This window comes from Ovis aries, chromosome 5 (assembly GCF_016772045.2).
Source record: "Ovis aries strain OAR_USU_Benz2616 breed Rambouillet chromosome 5, ARS-UI_Ramb_v3.0, whole genome shotgun sequence".
Lineage (NCBI taxonomy): Eukaryota > Metazoa > Chordata > Mammalia > Artiodactyla > Bovidae > Ovis > Ovis aries.
In genome coordinates, this window is record NC_056058.1 from 44,237,168 (window position 1) to 44,258,911 (window position 21,744).

Here is a 21,744-nt window from a genome sequence, read left to right on the forward strand (position 1 = left end):
TGATGCTATCTAACACTAGTGGTAAAGAACCCTCCTGCTAATGCAGGAGACTTAAGAGACGTGGGTTCAATCCCTGGGTTGGGAAGCTCTCCTGGAGAAGGAAATGGCAACCCACTCCAGTATTCTTGCCTTGAGAATTCCATGGACAGAGGATACTGATGGGCTATAGTCCATGAGCTCCCAAAGAGTTGGATTCAACTGAGGCGACTTAGCATGCATGCATGCAGACCCCCAAGGGAAAAATGTGTGTGGTGTCATGCAAAATTAGTTTTTCAAGGGCTTGGCTTGCTGGACCAGATAATTTTCTTGAAAGTATTGGTCAAGCAGGGGCCATAGTGTGGATTGCTCCCCTCTGTTCCTCCACTTCGCCCCCGCCAAGGCAACCTAGTTTCCTAGAAGAGATGACAAATTCTGGATCGTATAACACTCTCTGTCCAGGAAGCATCTTTGGAGAGCTCCATGACTATAGCCAACTTGCCTTCGAGGTAGAGGACCTGGCCAGCCCTGCCAGAGGAGGCCCCAGGGCCAGCTCCTGGGGCCAGAGGAGCCCAAGCCTGCCTCCTGGAACTCACAGCCAGCCTTGCGGGGAGAGGCGAGGATGCTGACCCTTGCCTGTTCCCAGCTGGTGCAAAGCACACAGCCCAGGCCTCTCTCCGCCTGCCTTTCTCCATGATCGCTGGATGTCTGAAGACCCTTCCTGGCAGAAACCGGCAATCTGCTTGGGCGGAAGGTGTATCTGGCCCCGTTTGTGTTCCCCCTCCCATCCTCTAGACTATGGCTGCTGCTTCTGTGTCAAGTTCAGACCCATCTTGAGAGGGAATCTGCACCCAGCAACCAAGCAGAAAGGCCCCTTCTCCTTCTGTCCCATGGCCCAGTTGAGGAGGAGGGTGGGGAGACTGAGGGCTGAAGGTGCTGGGACCCTGGCACCTTTAAGAAGCTGTCCTCCCTGGCTGGCCTGGAGCTTGGTGTGCCCAGGCACTGTGCTGATGGTCACTGGGTGATAAGCGGTAAAGCCTGGCTCCTTTCGCCTTTGAACTGAGCGCTGCCTTTCTTCCGCCTGGGAGCCGTTTTGAACTGCCAGTTCCTGGGGATTAGATGCATGTTTAGGCTGGATGAACTCATGAATGAAAATATTTTGCTTCGTGGTTTCGACAACAGAGACCTGCACGCTGGGCCCCCCTTTTCTCTCTCCGTCGCCTAGCACCACCCACACAGGCCCACCCTAATAGAGGGGGCGCAGGCTCTCCCAGCAGCACCCGAGCGGCTCTGTGATAGTTTGGACAGGACCAGTGTGCTGTGATGCAACCGGACCACGGGCAGCTGTGGGCCAGGTGAGCACTTTCTCGATCATTTTCCCCTTGATCCGTGATAGCAAGATCGCCGAGAGGCAGCCCAGGGCGCTTCCATTTATGAGCAAGGGCAAGGTGAGGAGGGAGGAACTGGCCCTGGGTTCGTGTGCTTCACATCGCTTTGATTCCACTGCCATGGGTGCCTTGAGCTTTGCGGGGTGTGGGTTGTGTGGTTGGCGATCTGAGTCCTGCCATCTTGGAGGTGTGGGGGTCATGGAAGCGACAGGGGTATCAGAGTTCAAATCTCTGGTCGGACTCTTCTTAGTTGTGTGACCCTGAGAAAGTCATGCCGTTGCCTCACATCCCCAGTTTATGGGTGAAGACGCTGGGGTTCCCACGTCTCCCTGCTGATCTGCTCTGAAGGTTGTCAGTGTGTGAGGTGCCAACCACGGTGCCTGGCATGGAGTTAGCATTGCATCACTGTCCATTGCCTCCCTGTCGCTGGGCTTGGCTGGGCCAGCAGCCTGAGCCAACACCCACTCCATGTCTCCTGTGCCCTACTTTCAGAGAATGAGGAAGACCCAAGGGAGGCGCTTACAGGGCCCCAGTGTGACGGATGAAGTCATCAGCTCCTAAGTGAATTAATGCTGCAATTATAGATTGATGCTGTTGCTGGCTGGGTTACACCCTTGGCTGGTTCCACCATATATATCATCTTTATTGTCACATGACTCTGGGGGATACTGAGACCAGCACCCACCGTCCAGAGGGCAGGTGTCTGTCATCCCCTCTTGCAAGAAGTTGCTGGGCACTTCTGTAAGGGGCATAGGCTAGATATCTGTACTGCACTGTAATGCTTTCCGTTGTTGTTTAGTTGGTAAGTCATGCCTGACTGTGACCCCAGGGACTATAGCCCGCCAAACTCCTCTGTCCATGGGATTTTCCAGGCGAGAATACTGGAGTAGGTTGTCATTTCCTACTCCAGGATATCTTTGCAGCCCAGCAATCGAACCCATGTCTCCCGCATCTCTTGCGTTGGCAGGTGGGCTCTTTACCGCTGAGCTACCATGGAAGCCAGCAACAACTGGGGATAATGTTTTCTGTTTCTTAGTGAACAGATTCAGTTGAGGATCAAAACTAGCCTTGGGCTGGTCATGGATGACCTGGCTTGTTTGGGTGGGAGGCAAGCCTGGCGCCATCTTGTGTGTGGATGTGTTGTGGGGCAGAAAATATTATTGGGCTTGTCCCATCGTAACTCCTGATCAGCGCTCTATCACTGAATAATGGATAGTGTCATTCTACCTAAGTACTATAGGCTACATTTAGAGAAACTAGAGTTAACATTTTGGAGTCTTCTCGTCTTTTCTTTTTTTCCCTCTGTATACATTTTTCTCCACTTATAAAACAGTATGGTCCATTTTTGTAACTTGTACTCACCAATCTACCGTGGTATGTACTGCTGTGTGATTCCTTCAGTATATCATGATAGCCTTGTGCATTCTACACCATCGTTTGTGAGGAGGGCCTGTGGTACAAATGTGCTCCAGTTTTCAAACCCACTGCCTCATATGTGGTTGTATAGGCGTCAGCCATCAATAACCACGCTGTGATGAAGCTCCTTATATTAATATGAGCTTCCCTCAGACAGCTGTTTCCCTAAGAATAAATGCTTAGAAATTTAATTTCTCAAAAAGATATCTGAGGTATCTGTTTTTCAGGCATTTGCTACCTTTTGCTAAGTTGCCTTCCAAAAAGTTAGGACTAATTTACCTTCCTCCCAGTAGTGAGAGTGTTTGCTTCCCTTTTTTCTCTCCGATACCAGGTATCAAACATTTAAATCTCTCTTCTGCCCTACTAGAGGAAAATAAACGAATATCTTATTCTTTTAACTCGCGCATGCAGCGTGTAGAGGCCCATGCTGAGTCTTTAGTGAGGACCTGCTGTGTGCAGTACTGTGTGTGCGAGGCCCAGGCAGGCCCCAGGGAAGCAGGAGATGGTGGGCCTTGTGCCGCGGGGGCTGACGGTCATGTCCAGAGGTCAGGAAATGGTGTCTGTGAGGTTGTTCCTTCAGCTGGTGTTTATCAAGCACAGACTGTGGGCAGAAGCACCGAGAGCTGTGGGAACACGGAGGAGGGCAGCATTAGAGAAGGAGATTGCATCCAGGCTGAGGCCTGAAGGAGAAGCCGGGATTCGGCAGGGGAGGAGGGGAGAGAGGTTGTAAGCGCCTGCAGCGTGGCCGGGAGTGTGGGTAGATGTCAGATGGGGGCTGATAGGTGGCCTCTAGCAGTGCTGGCATGTTGCTCAGGGAGGCCAGGCCCGTGGAAGGTGCACAGGTGTGGGGCTCCCCTGCATAGTGGTGTGGAAGATGGGGTGAGGGGCACTGCGTGGCCCCCCTCCCTACTCTGAGAGATCCCTTCTGGATCTGCTCTGGGATGAGTCTCTTGAAAGGCTGAAAAGAACCTTTCTCTGGATTCAGAAGCTGTGCTCTCCACTGTCCCTTCCTGGGCAGGGGCCCGAGCGTTCTGGGTGAGTGGGAGTCAGAGGTGCCCTTGACATGCAGAGCTCAGCTCGAGGAGGAGGCAGGCCTCTGCCCAGCTCTGCTCATCTCACCTTCACCAGCCTGTTTCCTGAAGGTCAGCTTCCCTCATGTCCCTCCCTGCTGCCTCTGGAAGGGTGGCCTGACTTCTCACCAGGGCACTTGGGCCCTTTGAGGTGGGCCTGTGCTTAGGTTGCTGGCTGTGCACTGGGCATCTCAGCCTGCTTATTTCTTTCATGGCTGGGTCTACAGTACTACCTTCTCTCCAGTGGAAACCTGTGCGTTCTCACTTCACGTCTTTGCTTCCTTTGACAGATCCCCATCTTAAGACTTGCTCATCATTCCAGGTGGACAGAGATCACCTCCTCCCAGAAGTCCACTTAGCTCTCTAGCCCTCTTGGGCAGAGCACAGCTCTCCTTGCTTAGGGAAGGGGGGCTGCTCAGAGAGGGTGGGTCTGTAAGGCAACATTTCTCTAAGAACCAGAGCAGGAGTTGCTCAGTAGGCACCTCCCTCCTTCTGCTGTCCTGAGTAAAGGGCTAATGAGAGAAGAGCAGAGGCTGTGTGACATGGGTTGGAGGTCAGGTTCAGGAAATAGCAGATCTGGAGGGGGACCTGGCTGTGTAACCTCAGGCAAGTTACTTAACCTGTCTGAACCTTGGTTTCTTCATCTGCTTGATGGAGAATGTGCCTCGGGGATGTTGTGAGCATTAACAAGATAATGAGTGTGTAACCCTCATAGCCCCAGGGCCCCACGTGGCCAGGCCTCTGCACAATCTGGCACCCAGAAGTAATTAGAAAGCTGTCTCTTTATTGTCTTTTGAAGGAAGTTGAACAGTGGGAGTCCCTATCCTGTGCCCCAGAGGCACACTTGAGCCCATGTGCCCAGCAGCAGTTTCTTCCCCAACCAGCTTTCCTTTCCTATATGCTCCCACACCCCAACTCTTGGTGAGGTAGATGGGCCCACCCTCCAACGAAGCCTTTCTCCAGTTTCGTCCTTCCTCTGCCTTGCCTACCATCTCCTGACCCTCCATCACACAAGAGGCAGGGGCAGCTGGCAGACACAGGAGTCCCTTAGAATGGGTACAGGGAGGAAGAGATACTTACATGCGGATGGATGAGCTGTCTTAGATGCACAAGCTCCTAGCCTACTGTTAATGCTCCATTGGTATGAGGCTGACATAATTCAGGAAGTGTTGATGGAGGACCTATTATACACCTGGCACCAAGTTAGAGTTCATCCATCAAAAAACTCTGCGAAGCCAGCAGTGCGCACACCATGTGACAGGTGAGAGAACTGCAGCTCAGAGGGCCCGCATCACTGTGAGTTGCACAATTTGTCACCCCCACCAGTGGTTAAGTGTTAGCGGGGTGCCAGGCTATGTGGGGGGCTCTGCAGGGTGAGGGAGCCCCTCAGAGCCCTACCCTTACTCCCAGGTCTGGCAGGGGGACCATTTGGATGAGCAGAGAACAGGCTAGAAGCAGGTGATGGACAGAGCCTAGATGTGCAGGATTAAATATTTACATTAGGTAAAGATGAGAGTTAAGTGCTTCAGAGGCAGGCAAGGGAGAGTGGAGGGAATTGCTGCTGGGGCAGCCCCAAAGAGCTCCTAGAGAGCTGCAGGAGAGGGGACCATCTCTGTGGGCTCAGCAGAACTGTGCGGGGCTGGGGCCAGAGCAGGAGTCGGGGGCTGCATCTCCTGCGAGAAGTGTGAGATTGTGTGGTGGCCCAGGAATGTGGGAGCCACATACTTTTGTGTAATTAGGTCGGCTCCTCTGCAGCGACTGCAATTAGCTGCAGGCAGGAGACAGGACTTCCTGCAGCCAAGGTCACTTCTGCACCTGGGGCGGCTTACCTGGGCTCCTGCTGTCTGGGCTCGGGCCCGTGGAGTTTCCGGCAGGGGCAGCCGAGAGGCAGGTGGGGCTACTGGGACTCCAGGGTCACAGCTCCCACCTCACAGCAGGAGGAGAGAATTGTCCCGGCCCTCATCCTGCCACTCAGCCCTTTTTATATCTTCTCTGATGCTCAGCTGAAGAGGAGCCTGTTGTTCCCTCTCCTTACCTCTTAGGGGGCTGTTTCTGAGCCTTTCTCACTGTTGCTGCCTGTGAGAAGCACTCTCAGCACCCTGGAGGTAATCAGCACCCCTGACTAGTCACTGAATGCCTTGTATGCCTCCTTCCATGGGGAGCTCAGTGGCAAGAATATTCTGAGACTCTGGTTTTTCCTTTTGAGGGGCCCAACCTATCCTGCTCTAATGAAAAATGTAAAGAATGGGATGATCCTTGCAGCCACTTTGTTTCTTTTGCAGTCCAGGGAGTATTATTTACTTACCTAATTTTATCTGTAACAGTAACGATTACTGTCTTTGTGCCCCTTACCAGCCCTGCCTGTTTGTCTCCTGGAATTATGAGATATTAGATATGAAAACTTGGAAGCAGGAGGGTCATTATTCCCTTTTCTTTACAGATGGGAAAAACCAGAGGTTGAAGTGAGTTGCTTGCTCAGGGTCACGTGGGGTGGCTGACAGTGGCCCTGGGCCACACTGGTGCCAGGTGGCACCGTCCTCGGGCTTTCACATTCCAGCTGGGATGAGTGCTGCGGCTGAGATGGGACATTCAGTCTGGGCATCTGGGCTCTCCCACCATGCCAGGCTGGGCTGGAGAGGGCAAGCTGCCTGGTCCATTACACAAGGTTGAGGAAGTCAGTAGCATGGTGTGATGTGATGCATGTGAGCAGGGAGGAGGCCCTGCCCTGCAGTGGCCTAGGGCATCGTGGTGGCAGACTTAGGGCACAGCTTGGGAACACACTGGCTGCCCTCTCAGGCCATTCTCTCAAGGCGGGGCTGTGAGTCCCTGGTTCCTTTATTTAACACTGTGTACCCCAGAGTTGGAGAATGGTCTCTGAATCCTTGGAGCTTGGCTTTTCCAGCTGTCCCTTGAGGAGGGGACGCTGAGTGTGCTGACCACTTGCTATGGAGTGCAAGTTAGCTCAGACAGGGCACCTGAGGCCACCTATGTTTGCAGGACACAATTTTGTATCCCTCTCTTCTTTATATACCCTTAGATGAGGTACTGTGTAGTAAATGTGAAGTCAGTAATGTGTGCCTGCCTCCCTGTAAATGTTCAGTTGCTGTTAGTGGCCATTATTAGAGTTTTAAACAGTATTATTTATTAAGGACACGGACAAGGTTCTGTGAGGTAACAGGCCTGCCCCGGTTTGGGGAGGCGGTGCTGCAGGAAGAGCAGCTGACATCAGCTGTTGGCTCTGCGTCTCCTTAAAGCTCGCCTCCTCTGATAGGCCCAGGCACCTTCAGTAGGAAGGAAACTCCAGTTGTTCTCATTATTTCTGAATGGTTGTGTTCTAGAAAGTCACTATGACACAGAAAGAGCAGATACTGAACTGTGCTTCTAAGGGAGGTGCAAAGTTTGGTTCCTGCAGACCTCAGTCACAACACACTCATCAGCTGAGCAATACCTAATCTTGTCCTATGTGAGCTTCTGTGTAAAGACACCTTCTGTAATATATGTATGTTTAATTGATGAGCACTAAACTCAATAGTAGGGTTTCTCTGAAACCTAGGCTCAGTCAGTAAAGAATCTGCCTACAATGCAGGAGACTGGAGTTTGATCTCTGGGTGGGGACGATCCCTTGGAGAAGGAAATGGCAACCCACTCCAGTATTCATTCCTGGAAAATCCCATGGACAGAGGAGCCTGATGTGCTACAGTCCATGGGATCGCAAGAGCTGCACACGGCTTAGCGACTAAACCACCACCACCAAACTCAGTAGCACACTCACGCCTGAACAAAGCTTACTTAGTGCAGGGATGGTCTCTGTAAAGCGTACCACAGTATTCTTGCCCTTGGGTGTACTGGGTGTCCGCATGGCACCTGGGGGCCATTTCCAATGGTAAAACCACCAACAAAAAGCACAGAAATGTGGCCAATGAGGTACTATGTTGACTGTGGAAAGGAGGCTTGTCTGAGTGTGAGAGCTGAAACAGCCAGGCAGGGTGTCGCCGCGTCCCACCCCACCCAGGACCCTGCGCGTAAGGGAATACAGAAATTTCACTCTTCTCCACGCATCTGCATGTGCTCATTCCAGTCCCGCAGGGCTTGACTCAGGGGGGCCACTAATCAGTTTCAGCAGATAGGTGAGTGGTGTGCATGGAGTCTGTAAACAGTGAGCATCAGCTGTGTATGGCAGCGAACCCACACTTCTGGCCCAGCCCGGCTGACGGCGATTGCTCAAGGATGGGAGGTGGCAGCATAGCCCTTGAGCCACAGGCAACTCAGATGACCCCAGGGCCAGCTGCCAGCCCGGCCCTGAGCACAGGGAGGCCACGGGGCTTTCAGGTCCCTGGCCGGGCTCTTAGGTCCCTGCTGGGGCTGTGGCTGAGCCGGAGCACTTCATCCCAGACGCCCTGATGGGTTCTCCATGCACAGCACTTGAGCTGTTTACGGCAGTGGGTGGGAGGGATGTATTTATTTGTACTCTTTGGCCATATTTTGAACACGTAAATGAAAAGAAACTAATCTTTGCAGGATTTTCACTTTGTGCCCCTTTCTGCATCCTGCGTCTATTGGCTCCACAGAGCACTGGCAGAGAAGAGAACACTTGTTGGAGCTGGTCATATGTCAGGAGCCCAAGCATCTGTGCAGATGGGGAGGAAGACAGGGAGATCATGGATTCCCCAGTGGAGATCCCCCCAGGCCTGGCTCAAGGCGTGGGGTGGGGGTGGGAGTGGAGAGGAGGGCTGGGAAGGAGGACGGCAGTCTCCCCAACCCTCCCCAACTCCCTAGACTTACCTGAACCCTGTTAGTCCCCTAGAGGCTGAGATTGAGACCACGGAGGGTCCCTGGGCTCTCATCACCTCAAGTTACAGGTGGTAAGTGAGGCCTCAGAGGAGCTGGGCAGTGCTTCCCCCATCAGCACAAAGCAGAGCTGGTCCTGGACCAGGCCTCCAGCCTCTCAGACTAGCATGCTCTCCACGCCAGCACGTGACAGTGCTGTTCCTTCTCACCGAGCCTCTTGGCGTGTTGCAGAAGGGCAAATTTCCTTCTTTTGTTGAGGACCTGCCCTCAGTTCTTTGGAGTGGTTAGGAAGTTGGGCTTTAGAGTCAGGTTGCCCACAGTAGAATCTTGGCTTAGTCACATATTGGCTGTGCAACCTGGGGCAAGTAATTCAACCTCTCTGTGCCTCAGTTTGTTCTTTTTAAAATGGGAATTGACAGTACATGTTTGTCAAGGTTGCACTGCAGATTTAATCAGTTAATATTTATAACACACCTAGAACAGCAGCTGGCACAAAGAAAGAGCTCTGTGTTTGTTAAATAGAGTAAACTTTACAGAATTACTGTGTGATCTTGGGCAAATCGCCCTTCTTGTGCCGCATATTTTATTGTCATTTACAAAACAGGGGTAGGTAATAATACCTACCACAGAGGGCTGTTGTAATCACTTGGTGTGATGAATAGTGAGTTTACAATGCTTAGTGCAGGGTAAGCTTTTAAAAACAGACTAGATTTTACTATTGGCATTTTTATGCTCTGGTAGCCTTCTCCCTACTCCTTGGCACTCTCCTGCCCTGAATTCGGATGAGGAGAAGGGAGGAGAGCAAATACAGAAGCTGGGCCAGGGGAAGGGAGATGCCAGGCTGCTGAGATCTGCCTGCACATGAGCCCAGAGGCGCCTCTGGGCTTCCCCTCGGCAAAGCCCCTGTGACTAACTGGGTGGAAGGTCCCCGGAAATGAGTGGGGAGCTGTTCTCTGAGCCCCAACTCTGCAGAGGCCTGCCTGCCCCACCCTCAGGGAGTCTGAGGACCTGCCCTGGTGGCCGGGGGTTCCTTCACCAGGTCTCCTGCCTGGGGCTGATGTCTCGAGGGCTGCCCTTCCACCTGCCCAGGCATCTGGGCACGTGTGTAGCCAAGGGCACTGCCAGCAGGGGGAATGCCATTTAGGGGAGGCGGGCGCCTGCAGAAAACTCCCTTCTGCAGTTCCTCTGGAGGGCTCGGGATACACTTCACAGGAAGCGTCAGCACAATTTTCTAATCAAGTTGAAGTCCGTGGCCCGTAGTTAGAAACAATAAATGAAACGCAATTTGAGCCGGCACTTTGCCTGAGTCTCCATTTCTGGAAGTGGGTGTGAGTGAGAAGCTGGTCTTTCTGAGGGAAGAACTTGACCCCCGACCCTGATCATTTAGCCCCCAGCCCTACCATCAGCTTGCAGGGGCGGGACCCTCAGACTTTATTTTAGGTAATCATTCCAAAATCTTGATTTTGATCTGTCAGGTCAAAGTCCACACTTCTCTGTAAATCAGTGCACGCTATTCAGCAGACTCTTTGTTTCGCCTCCTTCAAGCTCCTTCCACCTACCATGCTAGAGTTTGGTCTCAGAGATCATTGTTTAATCAATATTAAACCATTCACGTAGTTTAAGTGTTTACTTATGTGCTTTGAATCATAGTTTGCAGTAAGAACAAGTGATGCCCCCCTAATCTGCCTTCACTACGCTCCCCAATACCCTAATTATGTAATTTAGAAAAGAACATTTCCTGACAGCAGTTTTTCAGTGCGCGGCAACAAATGCCGACTGGGGACAGGACCAAACAACCCGGTAATAGCTAGCACATGGACAGCGCTGCCTCGGTCCAGGCAGCTTTGGCTTGGGGCAGACGCCCGTCCGTTTGGGTTAAGGCTTTCAAATGACGGCATATTAGTGCCAGTAGAAGTAATTCCACATGAAAAGAGCTGAGCTAATAGCCCATCTCCAGTCTCTTTTAGTTTGCAGAATAGGCCCTCACTGCAAATTGTTACTGACTCAGACAGTCAGGAACAGATATCTCACCCAGCCTACGAGACTGACACGGCCAAAGTCGTGTCCAAGAGGCCAAAGTTTAGACCAAACCTGCTCTTCATGAACTTGCCAATCCCCCACATCTATGGTCCAGAGGCTGGGCCTGAATGTTGCCCATTGTTTTTGAGGGGAGTTTGAAGGCTGGCCTATTGAATCAAGCTAAGTGGGCGTTTGAGGGGCTGTGGGTGTCATGTTGGGAGGTGGGAAGGCTCCCTGGTTTCAAGCCCACCTACACTTCAGCATCATCTGGTCAGTGTGGCAATTTTGAGTGGAAGGGGCCCTTAATGCTTTTCTCCTCCCCAGTCTGCCAGTGTCCACCACTAGCATCTCCAGTCCACTGACCCTTGCTCACCCTTGTCTGGCTTTGTGAGACCTCAGTGCTTACTGATTCAGCTGCTTCCATAACAGGAATGGAAAACTACCCTTGCTGCTTCCTCGTTCCCTGGTGGATTCCTCCGTCCGACAAATATTCCGTTGCTATGGAAACTAAGTGGACACCTTTGGGGGCTCACCTGTCTCAGCATTTGGGGCCTTGGTGTACAGCCACTCCTTGGGTGGAAGCCAGCAGCTATGGGCCTGCGTGGTTATGTAGTCATCCAGCCGCTCGGGGCTCTGCTCTTGACAGTCCCAGAGGAGGGGTAGGGGACGAGTGAGAAGCAAACTGAGCTGCGGGAATCTTAATTTGGCTGTGAGTCCCAAACCAATGCGTTAGCCTTTCTAGAAGCGCTGGTTGCTATGGTGACAGAAGTGGTGCCAATTGCAAGAGTTGTTTTTGTGGTTAGGGTGCCTGTCTTAGACAAAGAGAGTGAGGCCAAGCCGACAGCCTCCATCCTCCCACTCTTCCAAGGGTTGGATATTGTCAACCCTGGCCTCGGAAGGTGGGGGTGACAGCCTCCCACACTGGCCCTTTAGTCCTTGCAGTTATTCTGGGGGTCCAGTAGCTTTAGCCAGAAAGGAGTCGATCACCTAGCCCTCCGAGAGAGACCCACAGGTGGGCTCACCAATGGAGAAGGGGCCACTCAGAAATGGCAGAAATCAAGAGTTCAGCAATCTCTCTCTCGGGACAGACTCACCATAGAGCGTTCTTTATGGAATCTTCTGCCACCCAGAGTCTGGCCATGAGCCTGTGTGGAGGGCCTGCGTCTTTAGGCCACATTTTGTCTTGGGCCTCCGATATTAGCTCCCCTGAAAAATTTCCTAAGTGACGGAATGGAGGCCTTTTCTTTAGTAGGGGTGCTTGTGTAGCTCGTTAATTCTCAAAGTGTTTTACAAATATTTATCCACCTTAGGTCATTTGCAAACCTAACCCCTGTCATCCCACCTCAAGGTTGTCCCCTCCAGCCTGGTTGCCCAAAATGAAGTCAGAAGCCTTGGACTGGGAATCCCATGCTGGCGGATTTTGAAAAGCTGGCCTGAACGGTTTGTTTATTTCTCTAGTCTGCCCTTAGAGTCCCAGAATGTGTCAGGACTTCCCAGGCCAGACATGCAAAGCCCTTTGCCCTCCCTGCCAGAGGTGAGAGTATTTTATTTATGAATTCATCTTAAATCACTTTTAAAAATCACTTTTAATCAAATTAATAGTCTTTCTCTGAGATTATGTCAAAGCATCAAAAATAAAGAGGGCTTTAGATGGGAGTGAGGTATTTTAGGACAGGTCACCAATTCCCTCCGACTTGCTTTCCCTGCTGGCACAGGCAAATAGAGAAAGCCTAGTTTGTTTTGCTCTCGGAGATACCTGAGGTCTATTTCCTTGTAAAGAGGAAGGCCGCCCTGGGATTTGGAGGCCTGGGTCATTCCCAGGGGGAGTTGCATGCTGGATGTCGGTGATGTTTCCCCCAAGACCCACCCAGATGATTCCTGGGTTCCTGCCCCTCCCCATCTTCCCAGCAACCCACCGCCCTGAGTTTCATCAGGGTTGCTGGCCTCAAAGTGACCAAACCTGAATTTGCCTCGGCCCCTGGTCTCAGAAGTTGTGACTAATGAAGACTGACCCCTGGTGAATTTTCAGAAGCCATGACTTGCCTGCACCAAGCCTGTTCTGCCGATAAGATAGGCTTTTGTGTCGAGTGCGGGGGGGCGGGGTACGGGGTAGCAGCTTCTATACGGTCGGTATCAAGGTGTTACTAATCCTTGGCTGGCTAATGTTTGCCAAATAAATAGCCTCATTAGGAAGGGCTATAAAAGTCCGATAAGATTCTTCTAATTATCCCCCAAAGCACAAATACTTGGGGTTTCAGTTTAGCAGAAAAGAGACATCGAGAAAAGAGGGGAGAACGCGCGAGTGTGAATATTTAACAATGGCTTTCCCTCCACCTCAGCCCTAACGTGGCACACCTACCATTTCACATTTTGTTTTTGCAAAAGCAACAAATTGCTGAACAGGAGGAAAAAAAAAAGACAATGACATATTTTAGGTTACTATTTCACCTTTGCAAATCAATATACAAGCCATTAAAACTACATTTTTCCATGAATGATAAGTGTAATTACCTCTCTCTTGCCGTAAAAACTTGTCCTTATTAAATGTAAATATTTAAAAATGATTGAAATATATTTGAAGGGCACTTTATAGCTTGATTTTATATGCTGACATCTGGGTTGCCTTTCCTAAAACACTCTATTTCTTGGAGAGTTATTAAATTAGTATTTTGAAAGGACTAACACTAGACTTGTTCCTTGTTTCAATTTTAATTTCGTACATATTTAGATTTACTGGGAACTCAGAGAGGGCTTACATTTAGCTAGTACATCGTTATGTTTGTGGGATTTGTACACGTAGAAGTCATGATATTATTTGCAGAGAGTATCTTTACACAGTGGGAAACTCCATCTCTACCCCTGCAAAGTATAAGAGTAGAGGAATCGAGATTCTAAGATTTCTGGCTATAAATGTTTAATTTTCCAATTCTTCTGAGCAGGAAGATTGCTTTAAATATTTACTTTACTTTTAATTGTGCATTATTTCAGATAGCAAATTACACGATCTTTTTTTTTTTTTATAGATCTGTCAGAGATTATTTAGTTGAACTCCAAGAAAGATACGCAGTATGATTATTTCAGTTTTTGTTTTCCTAGCTTCACTCTTAGGAAGAGAGTTTCTTTTTCTTTAAAAATTCTTGTTTTTAGTTGTCTCATTTTTAGGAAGGTGAGATGATTCAGTTCTGTGCTTGAGAAAGTTTCAGAGAACGATAGAAAATCTAATATTTGAAAACACAAGCTTCACTAACATACTTAATTCCAGATGGCAAAAAGACCATGCCCAAAAATGTGAAAGCATTCAACATTTGGTGGCTCAAATATTTTTTCATGATAAACAAATATTTCTGGGGTGGATGTATTCCTGAGCTCTGCATAGGAAAGCAACCATCCATGCAAGCCGCGCTGGGCTGCCCTTCAAACTCTCTTTGCTCTTTTCCTTTCACTATGTTAAATCCTTGAGATGTGTAAAGATGTTATGATAGGCAGTGGGTCAAGTAATCTGCACATGTAGCTTTTTATAAATTTTTCTTTGCAAAGGAAAATTTTTCTTCAAATAAATCCCCCCAAATAAATGGTTTGTAAAAACAAAAGTCTATTTGTTTTGAAATTGCACAGAAGAAACCATGTTATAACAATATCTCTTTTTTGAGTTCCGCCTGAGAAAAAAAATTTACCTATAGTCAGCTATTTCCCTCATGATAAGCCTTTAAAAAATAAAGTTGTCTCTTGGGAGAAAATAAACATTAGCGAAGTGGAGGTTTTTGTAACGAGGTGGCCTTTATTCACTTGTCCAATGGAACTGTTGAACCTTTGTTTTTCTATCCACCCCCCCAACACTGTCTATTTATTTCTTTATAGTTCTGTTCATGTAAATTCCTGAACCATAAGCATTTTAGAAATTTGTTGCTTGTAATTACATAGGTGCTTCTTGAATGAGCAAATGTGCTGTTTTCTCCCCATGTGGAGTAGAAATTTTAGATAAGTTTTGAAATTCTCTTTTTTTTTTTTCGCTGAAGCGTTTGGCAAATATCTGGGGTTTGAGGGTATTTTCACGGTGCCCCCAAAGGTGAGCAATCGAATAGGGAACACGCAGCATTCACCAGGCAGTGACTTGGGAATTTTTCAGGAGGCATTATTTTCTTACGTTAATGCCTTTGTAGATTCCATCGACGTTCAGACATCAAAGAGCATGTAATTAATAATGGGCATCTGGAGGGCTGATCACATGCTTCCGATGTTAAAGTGGTGAACAACAGGACAATCAGCCGTGGTCAGGTATTAGCTGTAATCATTTCTAAACAACAGCAGTGAAGCCTTCTCTTTTGTGCCTCTGCTCTCAGAAACGCAAAAGTTCGCGTATAAAAGGTTCCCATAGATGCTTTCCTTCTGGTGGATGAGTGAGTAATAAATGATTTGTAGACCTACATGGTCAGTGTTGAGTCAAATCACCTTAATTTCTTCAGTAAATGCAAACCCAATTTTGCGTGAACTTTTCCCCTTGAAGCCCAACATGGACGCAGGGCGACAGACAGCTGTTCGTATTATTTGAGTCTTTAGTTAATCCTCACCGATTTGTCCCTTTATTTGTTTGCATTTTCCAAAATATACGAATATTTCTCTAGCACTAGGACAATAGTCACTCTCTGCCTGCTGCCACCGAAAGCATCCTTACTAGTTATTTCATTTCTTTGATGGTAGCTTGTTTATCTTTTCCAAAGCAACCTGTGTTAGCCAACCCTAAGTAATATTAGATAGGCAGGTAAGACTGTATTCAAGCTTAACAAAAATGTTCCAGAGAAATATGGTGCTTTGGGCTCTAAATGCTTCAGCAGGTACAAAAAAACCTGCAACTCTTTAACAATAATTCTCATTTGAGTAGGTCACAGATAATAAAGGAACTCTTGTTTCTGGGAAATTAAAAAAATGACATGGGGGAAAATATTTATTTGCTCTCTACATTGGTCAAATGACTGGTGGATATTAAAAACCTGTAAACAGACAGATGCAACCAATTCTCTTTCATTAACAAATTGCAATTTCACAATAAAGTAAATGCATTAAAAAATGTCAACTTCCGAGATGCTGAAATTGTCAGAGCTTGAGCATGCTTTAATTGTTAAAAAAAAAAAAAGATATTCTAAACAATTCAGGGAAAAAAGTTTTCTTGTAAATCTTTAAAGAACCAACTTAAATGTTAAAGCCTCCTTTGGCCATTCAGGTAGCCAAAGCGCCGTTCAACCATGTGTACATTTCTGTACGTTTGCCCTTAGACTAAATCTACCCAGTCACCAGCTTTGTTTTCCTTCTAAGTACAAGCCATATCAGCAGCACATTTTAAAGTTAATTTGAAGCAGGGTCTATATGGCCATCAGCAAATATGTTATAAGCTTATTATTTAATAGTGATTCCTGGGTAAGGCCATCATCCCCTTCCTAAATCCAAATATAAAAGCTGAAATCGTATTTGTTAAAACTGTCATTTTGAATTTGTGGCCCGGATTGTTTTCCTGAGCGTGCTGGGTGAGAGGCTCGAATGCTCCCAGCTGCAGGCACCCGGAGCCCAGCAAAGCCGCGGAGGCCAGAGGCTGAGCAGCTCCCAGCCTCAGACTGCCTGCCTGCTTCCCCTAAACAGAGCTCCAGCCCAGCGCGCTCACGGCTTTTCCACATTGTAAAATCATTTGATTTATTTGTTTGGTTTGGTTTGGTTTTTAGAAGCACTGCAGAAATTATTTCCTACTGGCAGAGAGGGCACTTTATGTTACACTACATTAGTTTCACATCATTAGTTTAGGGTCCTCAAACTTAAAATTGTAAAGTATATGGGAGGCTTCTAGAGACCTCAGTTCTGACCAGAGCAGAACCAATTAAACCTGATGGATTCCTTTCACTGTCTGTAACGTGTGAGGCCATTCAGAACAAAGTGCTGTGGCATTGCTGAAGGGGTTCCCTCTGTTAGCTTTGGAATTTGGTGGTAGGAAATGTTGCAAGTTATTTATAAAAGAGGCAAAATTCCTCTGGTACTGTTCCGGTTCTTAAAAAAAAAAAAACAAAACACGTAATTTTATCGTCACTGCTTGCAACAAGAAGCCTTCTTAGGGGTGCGGATGACAGCCACGGACCCCATCTCTCTGGGCTGTCTCTCACCTCCGTCAGCCACTTCCCGCTCCGCACTCTCGCTCTTTACAAGTAATTCTAAACCCACCCGCGGATAGAGGACTAGCTCGGATCGGGGCGGCCCTGCTGGCCAGTGGTTCACCCGGCAGGGTGCCAGGCTGGGGGAACCTGCACCCTGGGGCCGGGACTCTCGGGGCCCCGGTCTCCCCTACAGGGTCCGCACCCAGCGAAGTTCCCCATCCCCTGGCCGGTGGAGGTGAAGTTCGCGGAGCCGGGAGAAGGTAGGCTGGAGCCTGGAGCGCCTTCTCCGCGGCCGGGCGGAAGGAGAGCCCCCGCTGGCTGGCCGGCTCCCACGCGCCCATTCCGCTCTCTCCTCCCTGACCCTTCCTTCCCCGGGGTCCCTTCCTTTCCGCAGCTTTTGAGGGAGACCTCGGCCCTTGCTAGTAGCGGTGGCGGAAGAGCCGCCGTGTCAGGTGAGCGCTCCCCGAAGCTCTCCTGCCACCTGTTGGCCGCCCGCGGTGGTGACGCCGGGCGAAGCCGCGCTGGTGGGACTGGCCAGGCCTGGCTTCCGAACCCGGGGAGGATTGCTAATGACTTCTCTGCGGCCGCCGCTGTGTGCTGGCCAGGGCCCACAAACTGGGCCAAGGCCCGCAGATTGGCTGACCTGCAGGTCGCTCCTGAAGCCCCCTCGGCTGGTGCTCCGAGGTTTCCTGGGCCCCCGTCTGTGGCTCCTGAGCTAACCCGCCCAGGAGTATGAGGCACAGGACACCTCCTGTCCTGGCATCGTTTCTCTCAGGCGGCCATGGGGCCAGTGGAAGGTCCAGGGTGTCGCTGGGGCCTCATAGGGCAATAGTGTCTGGGAAGGGTTTGGTGTGTGCCCTGTAGGAGCCACAGTGGGAGGTGTGGGCTGTGACCCCTTGATGTGGTGCTGGCGCTCTGCCCTGAGACAGTGGAACAAAGGGAGGACAAGCCAGCCTGTCCAACTTGGGCATTCTTATACTGGGCAGAGGGGTCTGCCCAGGCCCACCTCATTCCTTCCTTCCTGGGAAGTCCCCAGAGTGTGGATGGATAGCACAGGGAACTTCAGCCAAAGGGCAGAAAGAAAGGTGTAGGAGCTTCAGTGTATAGGAGGCTGCCGCGCTTTCTCACTGGAAGCTGGGGACCTTTTACTACGCAATAAACCATGCCCAGTACTGTAGACGAGCAGTTCTGGGGAAGTCAGGAACCCCCAACAAACAGGCTGGAGTTCACTCATGTGAATAGCTCTCCAAGGCACTTTTAACAAAGTGAGGCTCTAGTTTGGTGGATGTTTGGGGCATTTTGATACAAAGCAGTGCAGCAGTCACGTTTCCGAACCATCTGGGGGCAGAACTAAACCTCTTTCCAGGGACCGATGGGCCAAGTCTTAGGAATGGGTTTGGCCTGACTTTGAGAATGTCACATGTGCTTTAGGAACACGAAAGGGCAGAGGACAAGTGTGGTGAGGATACTCTCATTCCTATTTTAGGGAGGGAGGTCTGGAGCCGTGGCTTCTCCAGGCCCCACTGGAGGGGGCGAGGAGCCACAGCTGCTGTTGGCCCACGCCCGGCACTCAGCCCAGTTTGAGACGCAGTGTATTTTCATTCCGTGGTAGTTTTATACACAAAGACTGCAACCCTCTCAGCCCTGCCCGCTTGCAGCTCTCACGGGCCTTAAACACAGAGTCTGAGGTCCAGTGGGGCATCTGTGCTTAACGCCGCTTAGCAGTGTGACTGGACCGCTGACACCCAAGTTTTACCAACAGAGGTCAAGCTGTTTTCATGGGGGCTGACTTACGTGTAATGTTAATACCTTTCCTCTAGTCTGTTATGGGGGAGGTGATTGACCCTGAAAGCCAAGGGTGCCTGTTTTTAGGTGACTTATCTAAGGCTTATCTAAGGCCAAAGTGTTCTTCCCTCCTGGTGTCTGAAATCGTAGGGAAGGGACTCTGGTATCTGGCCAAGTGGCTGCTGAGAAACCAGCCCTAAAAAGTTATTTTCTTAGTCCAGGGGTTCATGTGAGCCCTGGACTAGGGGTGATTTAGCTGTGTTTTTTCAGCTCACCTCATAATTTAATGGAGAAGAAATTCTTTGGCATGTTTCCTCCTGGGTGCCGACTGCCTTTGGAGGAGTTCTGTATGGAGCAGCGCCCCATGGTCAGAAATCTTCTCATTATGCCAGGCCGGGGCTTTCGGTAACCGCCGAGTGGCTGGCTGTAGTCTCTCAGGTTAGCCAACAGAGGAGGGAGAGAAACCCTCCTTAGCCAGGACTTGCATTTTTATGGAGAAGGAGGAATGTTAGAGAAGTCAGTAGACTTCCAGTGCTCACAGCCCTGTGCACATGAAGAGGAGAAAAAAACCCCAGCCCACTGGATGTTTACTCCCAGCACAAAAGCGGCCTCCCTCCCACCCCTTCCCTTTTATTTTCAGCCTCTCTGACAGAAACATATTACCGACTGAATACGCCTCCCCACAATACTGTCCGTCACACCGGCATGAGGGACCAAAGGTAAGCGAACTTTAAACACACCTGGCACCACTAACTCCTGCCTTTGTGCTGAGGATGGCCACCAGCCAGCTAGCCGCCCTGTCCCCCATTCACATGTCCTCCAGAGGAGTTCTGACAGGGGGACTTCTTTCTGAGGCCATGCAGTATTCTCGAATCAGGCCATTCAGACGCCTTGAGAGAGTTGGGGCAACCTCTCTGGTGAGCAGCCTGGTCAGGATCCTAAAGCTTGAAGCTGCTCAGCCTAGAGAATTCCCTGGAAGCAGGAAGCCTCCGGGAGGGACTCTTGACTCCCAGCTGGGCCTCAGCAGATAGGGTTTCCGAGGCCCCCAGGTGAGCCCACCCTGTGGTTGCTAACTGTGCTGATGCTCTTCCTCACGCCCCTTGTGGGCACCTTGGAAGAGGGGGCAGTTGGCTGAGCTGTGGACTGTCTTCCCGGTTTTATGCATCTGGAGTCGTGAGCTTTTCCCCAGAGTTGTGGCAAGTGAAGAGAGAAGGGGTGGTTGCTCTTCCGCACTCCAGGTTGCTTGAAGGTGCACCTCAGCGTTTGGCCTTTCCCATAACTGGGTACAAAATGGCCTTTTCTGAAACAGAGAAAAAAAAGACTCCTGAGTCATTCTCAGTCTCCTCTCCAGCTGCTCCAAGTTCATGTGTTGTGACTTTCCCTCTCGCGATAACGTATTCCAGAGGCCAGTGAGAAGAAAATGTGGGGAGGTCTTGTCAGCGGGAACATTCTCGTTTAGGAGATGGAGCCGTTTGGGAGGCCGGTGATGCTTTCCAGGGTCACAAAGCTAAGGGGTGAGGAAGCCACTGTGGCACTTGAATTTGGGGCTGATAAGACTGGTTTTTGTAAAATGCTGGGATCCTCTGCGATTGTCACTTGGGAAACTCATCACGGTGTTTGTTGAGGAAGGAGAAGGCAAAATGGACTTCTAGAGCACCAGTTGGTTTGCTTGTTGTCAGCCCATCACTTAGCATTTGTTCTGGCTGTTGGCTGTCATTGCTACCAGCCACTTAATCCCTGGATGAGGCCAGGCTCTGTGTCAGCCCATCTTAGAGATAAAATCCAGCCCTGCTTTTCTTCTCCATGCGATCTCGGCCTAGGCAGCTGAGTGTTGCTCTGACTCCAACAAGCAAACCTCTGCAAGCAAAGCCCTAATTATTAGCTTGAATACAAATTGGATCTTGACCTCAAAGGAGATTCAAGAGCATAGAAACAGATACTTCGGGAAGAGCTAAAGGAGATGACAGAGCTGTCGTCACGGCCATCGGGCCCTCTCCCTGAATTTCCATGCCCCTCTCCGCTCCCCCTCACCCCTGCTTGCCCCACTGGAATCATTCAGATTTACCTGGCTGTGGGGGCGAACATTGTGAAATTCCAAAATTGCTTCAGTGACTTGAAGACATGGAAAATACAGACTCCTTGCTTGGTCCCGTCTGTCTGTAGCTGACACAACCTCATGAAACCATGGGCGTACCGATGCCAGCTATAATCCAACTAAACACATATCTGAGAAGATGAAATCTCCCATTTCCCTTTGTTTTCGACACAAAAGCCATTCTCACTCTGAGTATTTCAGACACAATCATCTAGAATAAATCTCCAGAAAGAAAAGTACATCCAAACATGAGTGACCACTCCTTTCCCATTTTCCCCTGCTCTCCCCATCTTCACATTGAATGAGTCACTGGGGTGTCTGCTGACAACTTCTGTTGGCCAGCCAGACTGGGAGGAGGATCAGGGGACTTCTTGCAAAGCCTGAGGTTGTGGCCAGGGCTACACAAGGTCACTGAATTCCAGCGGGGGCAGAGTTTGGGCTTTTGCCCATTGGGCCACCTCCATTCTGGTTGAAGGTCAGAAGAAGGCCACACCCTTTGCTTCTAGGCCTCCACTATGCCCGAGGCTTGTTTAGAAGGTGCTCTGGGGCTTTGGCATCCACTATGGAAGTCTAGGAATACTGAAGTCAGCCATACTCTGTGCAGATTAAAGGCTGGGGTCTGGGGCTGCCCTCTCCAGGCCCTGGATGGCTGTCCTCCTCAGACCACCTGCTTACTGTTAGTGAAGATGATGCAGCCGTGGGGAAGAGTACGTGGGAGCCTTTGCCAAATCAAGATTTCAGAAGCTCTTTTCGGAACCGGGAGATGTTTGCCATTGAGTAGCTAATTGTCACCCTGCAACTACAGTCCCTGTTCCAGATTTTTTCCTTTCAGTACAGGATCCGGTCCACGAGCACAGACTGCATTTAGCTGTCAGGTCTCTGTTGAATGACTTTCAGTCTGGAACCATTCTTCAGCCTTTCCTTATTTTTAGATTCAGGTTTGAGAACTCTGGCTGGGCTGCCGCATCCTTGCAAGGTTTCAGAGCAGGAGGCACGTGCTGCCTTCCTGGTCCATGTTGGTGTCCCGCATCAGTCACTTAGATTTCCTGGTCAAGGTGTTGTCTGGTTACTAC

At 49.9% G+C, this 21,744-nt stretch overlaps 1 long non-coding RNA gene across 6 annotated transcripts in view; it reads left to right on the forward strand.

Moving 5' to 3' along the window:
* Nucleotides 1-1,270: 1,270 nt before the first annotated feature.
* Nucleotides 1,271-21,744, forward strand: part of LOC114114877 (uncharacterized) — a 228,873-nt gene continuing 208,399 nt past the window's right edge. For 5 of the 6 annotated variants that reach the window (XR_009600688.1, XR_006059951.2, XR_009600687.1 and 2 more), the window contains exons 1-2: nt 16,903-17,051; nt 19,217-19,295. This is a non-coding gene — a long non-coding RNA (uncharacterized LOC114114877). Of the gene's footprint in view, nt 1,332-16,902; nt 17,052-19,216; nt 19,296-21,744 lie in introns of those variants that run through there. The other variant, XR_009600689.1, reaches the window with a different exon arrangement.